The sequence below is a fragment of the Mustela lutreola genome, chromosome 13, assembly GCF_030435805.1.
Source record: "Mustela lutreola isolate mMusLut2 chromosome 13, mMusLut2.pri, whole genome shotgun sequence".
NCBI classification, from domain to species: Eukaryota; Metazoa; Chordata; class Mammalia; order Carnivora; family Mustelidae; genus Mustela; species Mustela lutreola.
Genome location: NC_081302.1, coordinates 45,352,546 through 45,359,603, shown reverse-complemented (window position 1 = coordinate 45,359,603; position 7,058 = coordinate 45,352,546). Strand labels below are relative to the sequence as shown.

At 38.9% G+C, this 7,058-nt stretch overlaps 1 pseudogene; it reads right to left on the bottom strand.

The window, feature by feature from the left end:
* Positions 1 to 5,134: 5,134 nt before the first annotated feature.
* LOC131813607 (60 kDa heat shock protein, mitochondrial-like) lies at positions 5,135 to 6,797 on the bottom strand (annotated as a pseudogene).
* Positions 6,798 to 7,058: the final 261 nt, after the last annotated feature.

The following is a 7,058-nucleotide window of genomic DNA, read 5'->3' as shown; positions in this document are numbered from 1 at the left end:
TTTAATGCAATTCCTATCAAAGTACCATCCATCTTTTTCAAAGAAATGGAACAAATAATGCTAAAATTTATATGGAACCAGAAAAGACCTCGAATAGCCAAAGGGATATTGAAAAAGAAAGCCAACGTTGGTGGCATCACAATTCCGGACTTCAGGCTCTATTACAAAGCTGTCATCATCAAGACAGCATGGTACTGGCACAAAAACAGACACATAGATCAATGGAACAGAATAGAGAGCCCAGAAATAGACCCTCAAATCTATGGTCAACTAATCTTCGACAAAGCAGGAAAGAATGTCCAATGGAAAAAAGACAGCCTTTTCAATAAATGGTGCTGGGAAAATTGGACAGCCACATGCAGAAAAATGAAATTGGACCATTTCCTTACACCACACACAAAAATAGACTCAAAATGGATGAAGGACCTCAATGTACGAAAGGAATCCATCAAAATCCTTGAGGAGAACACGGGCAGCAACCTCTTCGACCTCTGCCGCAGCAACATCTTCCTAGGAACAACGCAAAAGGCAAGGGAAGCAAGGGAAAAAATGAACTACTGGGATTTCATCAAGATCAAAAGCTTTTGCACAGCAAAGGAAACAGTTAACAAAATCAAAAGACAACTGACAGAATGGGAGAAGATATTTGCAAACGACATATCAGATAAAGGACTAGTGTCCAGAATCTATAAAGAACTGAGCAAACTCAACACCCAAAGAACAAATAATCCAATCAAGAAATGGGCAGAGGACATGAACAGACATTTCTGCAAAGAAGACATCCAGATGGCGAACAGACACATGAAAAAGTGCTCCATATCACTCGGCATCAGGGAAATACAAATCAAAACCACAATGAGATATCACCTCACACCAGTCAGAATGGCTAAAATCAACAAGTCAGGAAATGACAGATGCTGGCGAGGATGCGGAGAAAGGGGAACCCTCCTACACTGTTGGTGGGAATGCAAGCTGGTGCAGCCACTCTGGAAAACAGCATGGAGGTTCCTCAAAATGTTGAAAATAGAACTGCCCTATGACCCAGCAATTGCACTATTGGGTATTTACCCTAAAGATACAAATGTAGTGATCCAAAGGGACACATGCACCCGAATGTTTATAGCAGCAATGTCCACAATAGCCAAACTATGGAAAGAACCTAGATGTCCATCAACAGATGAATGGATCAAGAAGATGTGGTATATATACACAATGGAATACTATGCAGCCATCAAAAGAAATGAAATCTTGCCATTTGCAACAACATGGATGGAACTAGAGCGTATCATGCTTAGCGAAATAAGTCAAGCAGAGAAAGACAACTATCATATGATCTCCCTGATATGAGGAAGTGGTGATGCAACATGGAGGCTTAAGTGGGTAGAAGAAGAATAAATGAAACAAGATGGGATTGGGAGGGAGACAAACCATAAGTGACTCTTAATCTCACAAAACAAACTGAGGGTTGCCGGGGGGAGGGGGTTTGGGAGAAGGGGGTGGGATTATGGACATTGGGGAGGGTATGTGATTTGGTGAGTGCTATGAAGTGTGTAAACCTGGTGATTCACAGACCTGTACCCCTGGGGATAAAAATATATGTTTATAAAAAATAAAAAATTAAAAAAAAAATTTAAGATTTTATTACTCATAAATATAATCAACCCTTTAAAAATAAAATCCATTCTTACTTCTTAATTCTATCATCATATCTATGGATAATGAAAGTTATTTCTTTTAAAGATTTTATTTATTTGTCAGAGAGAGAGAGAGAGCGAGCAAGCAGGAGGAGCCGGAGGTAGAGGGAAGAAGAGGCTCCCTGTTGAGCAAGGAACCAGATATGGGACTCCATCCCAGGACGCTGGGCGCATGATCTGAGCCAAAGGCAGATACTTAACTGTCTTAGCCACCCAGGCCTCTCTGGATGGTGAACTTTAAAACTTGATCACCTGCTTTGTAAACTAATGCTTTATTTTAATTGTATGATTAAAAAAAAAAAGCCCAACTACTTATTTTGTATTTAAAGTCTACCCTTTTCCAAAAAAATATGAAATTATCATGAAGGATTTTGTTTTTTATGAAAGGGTAATGAAGTTTTAATATTCAGATTGTATTTATAAATGGAGAAAGAGGAGGGCAAGGAGAAGGAAAAGAAGGAGAGGAAGAGGAAGAAGGGACAGGAGAAGAATGCTTTGAATTATTCAGGAGCTCAGCATGTTTTGGCAGGGCCTGATAGCAGATTCAGGATATTATCTATAATACATAGAGCAGATTAAGCAATTTTCCTCAGTAATGCCTGGCTTTGCCTCCTGTGTGCAAATGGGTTTATTCTTGAAGCAAGGCCAACTGAAATCTTAAAACCAGCAGAATTCATCTTTTTCTCTACTTCAGTTCCTTGTACTTCTGAGTGGCTGTGATATGCTCAGAACTGCAAGAGGCCTCAGGATACAACCGTGAACAAGACATGATTTCTAACCTCAGGCATCTAAAGAACTCATAACCTGTGTTGGAAAAAAGATACCTATACAATCATCAATATGATAAATATGATACTAACATAAACAGAGTTGCTTATGAGTGCAGAGGAGGAAACATTCGTTTGAGGAAGCTTTCTTTAGAGCCTTGAGAAGATGAACAGGTATTCACCCGGGCAGTTCAGTCCATTCATTTAATCATTCCACAAATAATGCTGAACCCCTCCTCTGTGATGACTGCTATAATGGCATTGAGCTTGCAATGTGATTAAAGAGCAGCAACATCCCTTCCTTCCAGGTTTGCAATCACATAAATAACTGTAATTGTACACCATGGCAGATGCTATGTATAAAAGTTTCAGGGTATAATGAGAGTATATAGGAGACCTGACTTTTGGGAGTCAAGGAAGACTTTCTGAGGAAGTGACTCTGGTGCTGAGAACTAAAGATAAGTTGGAGTTAATTTAAGGCAATGACAAGGAATGGGGAAAAGTACACAAAGCAGAGGGAACAGCCTGTACAAAGGCTGTGGCAGGACAGTGCACGATATAGTGACACAGTGAAAACAGTGTGGTGTGGCTGGAGAGCAAAATGCAGTGGATGTGAGAAGCTAGCTATGGCCACGGGGAGCAGATCACCTGGGTCCCTGTAACCCAGATTAGAGAAGTTCAACCTTTTCAAGAGATTTAAACAGAGAAAATACCTGGTTAGAGTGAAAAAATACTTTTGCTTCAGTTTAGAGAGTAAGTTTCGGGAAGCCCTAGTCAGGAAGCTATTAGCAATATGTCTACATGATAGACCATAGTAGCTTGGACTCAGTAAAGATAGAAAAGAGGAATGGAAACTTTACAATTTATAAATTAAAATCAACAAAATATAGTGGTGCATTGGCTAGTAGCTATTCAGTGGTGTATTGCTCTGGCTTGAAGAATTGGATAGGGGAGCATGCTGTTCAACAGCGAACAGTGGGAGAAGAAGAGACTGGGAAGGTGGTCAGGAGTTTGGCTAAACTGGCTGTTTAGGATATGTCTAGAACATGCAAGTGAAAACGCTGTGAATTGGATGTATCAACCTGAAACTGAGAAGCCTGCTAGAGATTTATATGTAAAAGTCACAAAAATATGCCTGGTAACTGAAGACCAAAGGAAGGGTGTCTGTACAAGGAATGCACAGAATGAAAAGAGACAAGGACTGAAGAATATGCCTTGAAGGGCATTTGACATTTCAGGATTGTTTTGAGAAAACTGAGTCAGCAAAGAAAAAAGAGAAGGAGCAGTCAGAAAATAGAGGACATCCCAGGAGACGTGATGTAGAAGTTGAAATAAAGATGGAGTACTCAGATGGGTTTAGCATTCTAGAAACTCAAGTAAAATCCGGGCTAAAGTTGCCCACTGATTTTGATTACTTATAAATGTCATGGATGACCTGATGAAGAATTGTTACAGTAGGGACATGGGATTGCAAGCTGAATGGGAGTGGTTTGATTAGTATGGAGATTGAAAAATTGGTAAAGTAAGTGTTAACTAATTCGGGCAAGGAAGGATTAGTGTAAATAAGGAGTAAGGGAGAGCTTTCAAAAATTGCTGAGATGAATTTGGGGCCATATTATGAAATTTAACTCACCAGTAATACCTAATTACAGTTTATGATGATTTTTAATTTATGAAATAGATTTACATGTTGTTTTTACCCCTATAATCTGTTCAATTTCATCTTGTTTCTGGCATTTTGTTACCTTCTCTCCGTTCCTCTCAATTCATACTTTTATTTTTCATATCAAGACAAATTATTGCCATTGTCTTTGCCTAGCATTCTGTCCCTCCATTCCAGTTTAACTGATCTTTTCTACCTGGATAGACAAGTGTTTTAACCACAGGATACTTGTTTGGATCTTGTGCCTTTGAATATCCAGTCTTAGTTTGACCTTCTTTTGGCTTCTGTTTTTCATGCCTTGATTGATGGAGCTCATCAATCATGCATAATGACCTGGTTTTCCAGGATCTTCTGAGCCTGTTAGTACAGGAGCCATGCCAGCTGACACATATAAGTGCATTACTAGACTGTCAGTAATGTTAGACATTCCACAATAAGTATTTAATAAATTTAGGTAAGCATTTGTTCCTTTCCAAAAAGTCAAATATCTCTAAACATGGTATGAGAATCATCACCTTAATTCAGTTTCAGTCCCCCTTTTCATTGTTTTCGAACAAATTTTTATTACACAAAGGTTTTTACATAAGTGGATATTTCTCTACTTTGTACACTATTATTCTTAACTCTCCACAGAAAGGTGCTTCTTAACTTTTCATCTGGTGATGGCAAACACCAAAATCCTGATTTTAACAGAATACAAATGCCTCTGGGATTTAAGGTGAAAGCAGTATTTTGGTACCTGGCTCTTGTATTCAGTTATCCGGAATATACCAATGTCTTATTAAAAAATAAAAAATAAATTATCTGTAGGCATGGACAGTGACAATAGTCAGCCATTATATGCTGTCAACTGAAACCAGTAACTGATTGTTGTAGTGATTTTTTAAACATCATCCAGTCTTTTCTTTAGTCCTTTCCTTCAGCTGACTTCTCTGAAGTTATTGTTGAGGAGCTCAGCCTTGAGCTTCCTCTCACAGTTCATTAATAAGGGTAAAGCACTATTCTAGGAATCAGGACATGTCACCTCTCATATAACCTTCCATTCCACCCATTCTGCCCATTCCTGGGTCCTTCTCTTTAGGAATTTCAGGGACTATAGCTTCTGCTGCTGTTAACAGAGAAGCCACTCCAGCAGCATCCAAGAAAGGAGTTCTTACAACATTAGTTGGATCAATGATTCCTTTTCCACCATATTCACAAAGTCTCCAACTATAGCAAAATAACCAACTTCTGAGGAACTCTGTATAATTTTCTCAATCGTCAGTGACCCTTCAACACAGGCATTCTTAGCAATGGTCATTGCAGGAATTTTAAGTGTTCTCTTAGTAATTTCTATACCAATGTTTTGATCTTCATTAGTTGGAATTATTGAATCTAAGCCTGGAAAGCACCAAAGCAGGACACAACCCCACTGCCTTCTTCAACAGGAGCTTGTGTAGCTTTGATGATATCTGTAACTCTGTTCATTCACTTCAACATCACCTGTACCACCAAACTTCAGCACAGCTATTCCTGAGAGTTTTGCCAGAAATTCTTTCAGCTTTTCCTATTTTCTAGTTGTGATGTCTAACTGCTCAATGACTCCTTGAATATGGTTTTCAACTTGAGCCTTTTCACCTTTTCCTTTTAAGAGCATGGCATCATCTTTTGTCACAATGACCTCTCCAACCTTTCCCAAGTCATGAGGCTGAACATCTTCAAGATTTAAAGTCAATCCTTCTCCACACATTTCACCACCAGTAGCAATAGTCATGTCTTTAAACCTGTTCTTTCTATTATCATCAAAAGCTGGAGCTTACACTACTACAGCCTAAAAATCAACTTTTAGCTTTCTCAAAATGAGTGTACTCAGAGCTTCTCCATCAACATCTTCAGCAATTATGACCAGGGGCTTACAGTGAGTGTTGGCAATTTCAAGAGCAGGTACAATGGACTGGACACTAGCATTTTCTTTTCACTCAATAGAACATAGGCATCTTGGAATTCACATTTCTGAACTTTTGATGCATTAATAAAGAGAAATATATCCTTGATCAAACTTCATGCCTTCTATAACTTCTAATTCATCATTTAGTTTTTCCATCCTTTCATGTTATGACACCCCTTCTTCCAAACTTTTTCATTACATCAGAAAGGATTTTACCAATTTGTCACCAGAAATCTTAGCACCCTGAGCAATTTCCTCAGGGGTCATCACAGGTTTAGACTGCTCCTTAAGTTGAACAATTACAACATTAACAACAAATAGCACATCTCTCCTGATTTCCACAGGATCAGCACCCTTGCTAAACTTTTCGAAGCCTCCCTTGGCAATAGAGCATGCCAAGACAGTAATAGTGATGCCATCCCTAGCCCTTTCCTTAGTGTTACTGGCAACATCTTTGAATAAGTTTGATGCCAATGTTTTTATTTATCTTTTAAGTCAGTTGACTTTGCAATAGTCATACCATCTTTTGTTACTTTGGGACTTCCACAAGTCTGTTCAGTAATTGCTGTCCTTCCCTTTGGCCCTATAGTAATGGCTACAGCATCGGCTAAAAGGTCTATACCTGAAAGCATTAAGGTGGGCATCTGCACCAAATTTTACATCTTTGGCATAGGCCCAAGTGAGATGAGGTACCAGTGACCTGGATGCTAGCCTAATTTGACAAGGACTACAGGTAATCCAAACATTTCTGCTGGGTGGTGGTGGGGAAAGCCACCGATGAGGCAGACCTTCAGAGGCCAGTAAGAGTTCAGTTCCCTTTGTCAAATGAGAGCTAGCCAACTGTGCCTTCCTTCAAAAGTTGACAGGTAGAAATAAAATTTTTATCAAGGGAGAAGTTGAAGAGGGTTTAGAGACTTGACTCTCTTCCTTCTTGATATCTCCATATCCTTATTTGTAAAATGAAGAAAATAATTTTTCCACATTGATTTTAAGAAGATTTATTGATA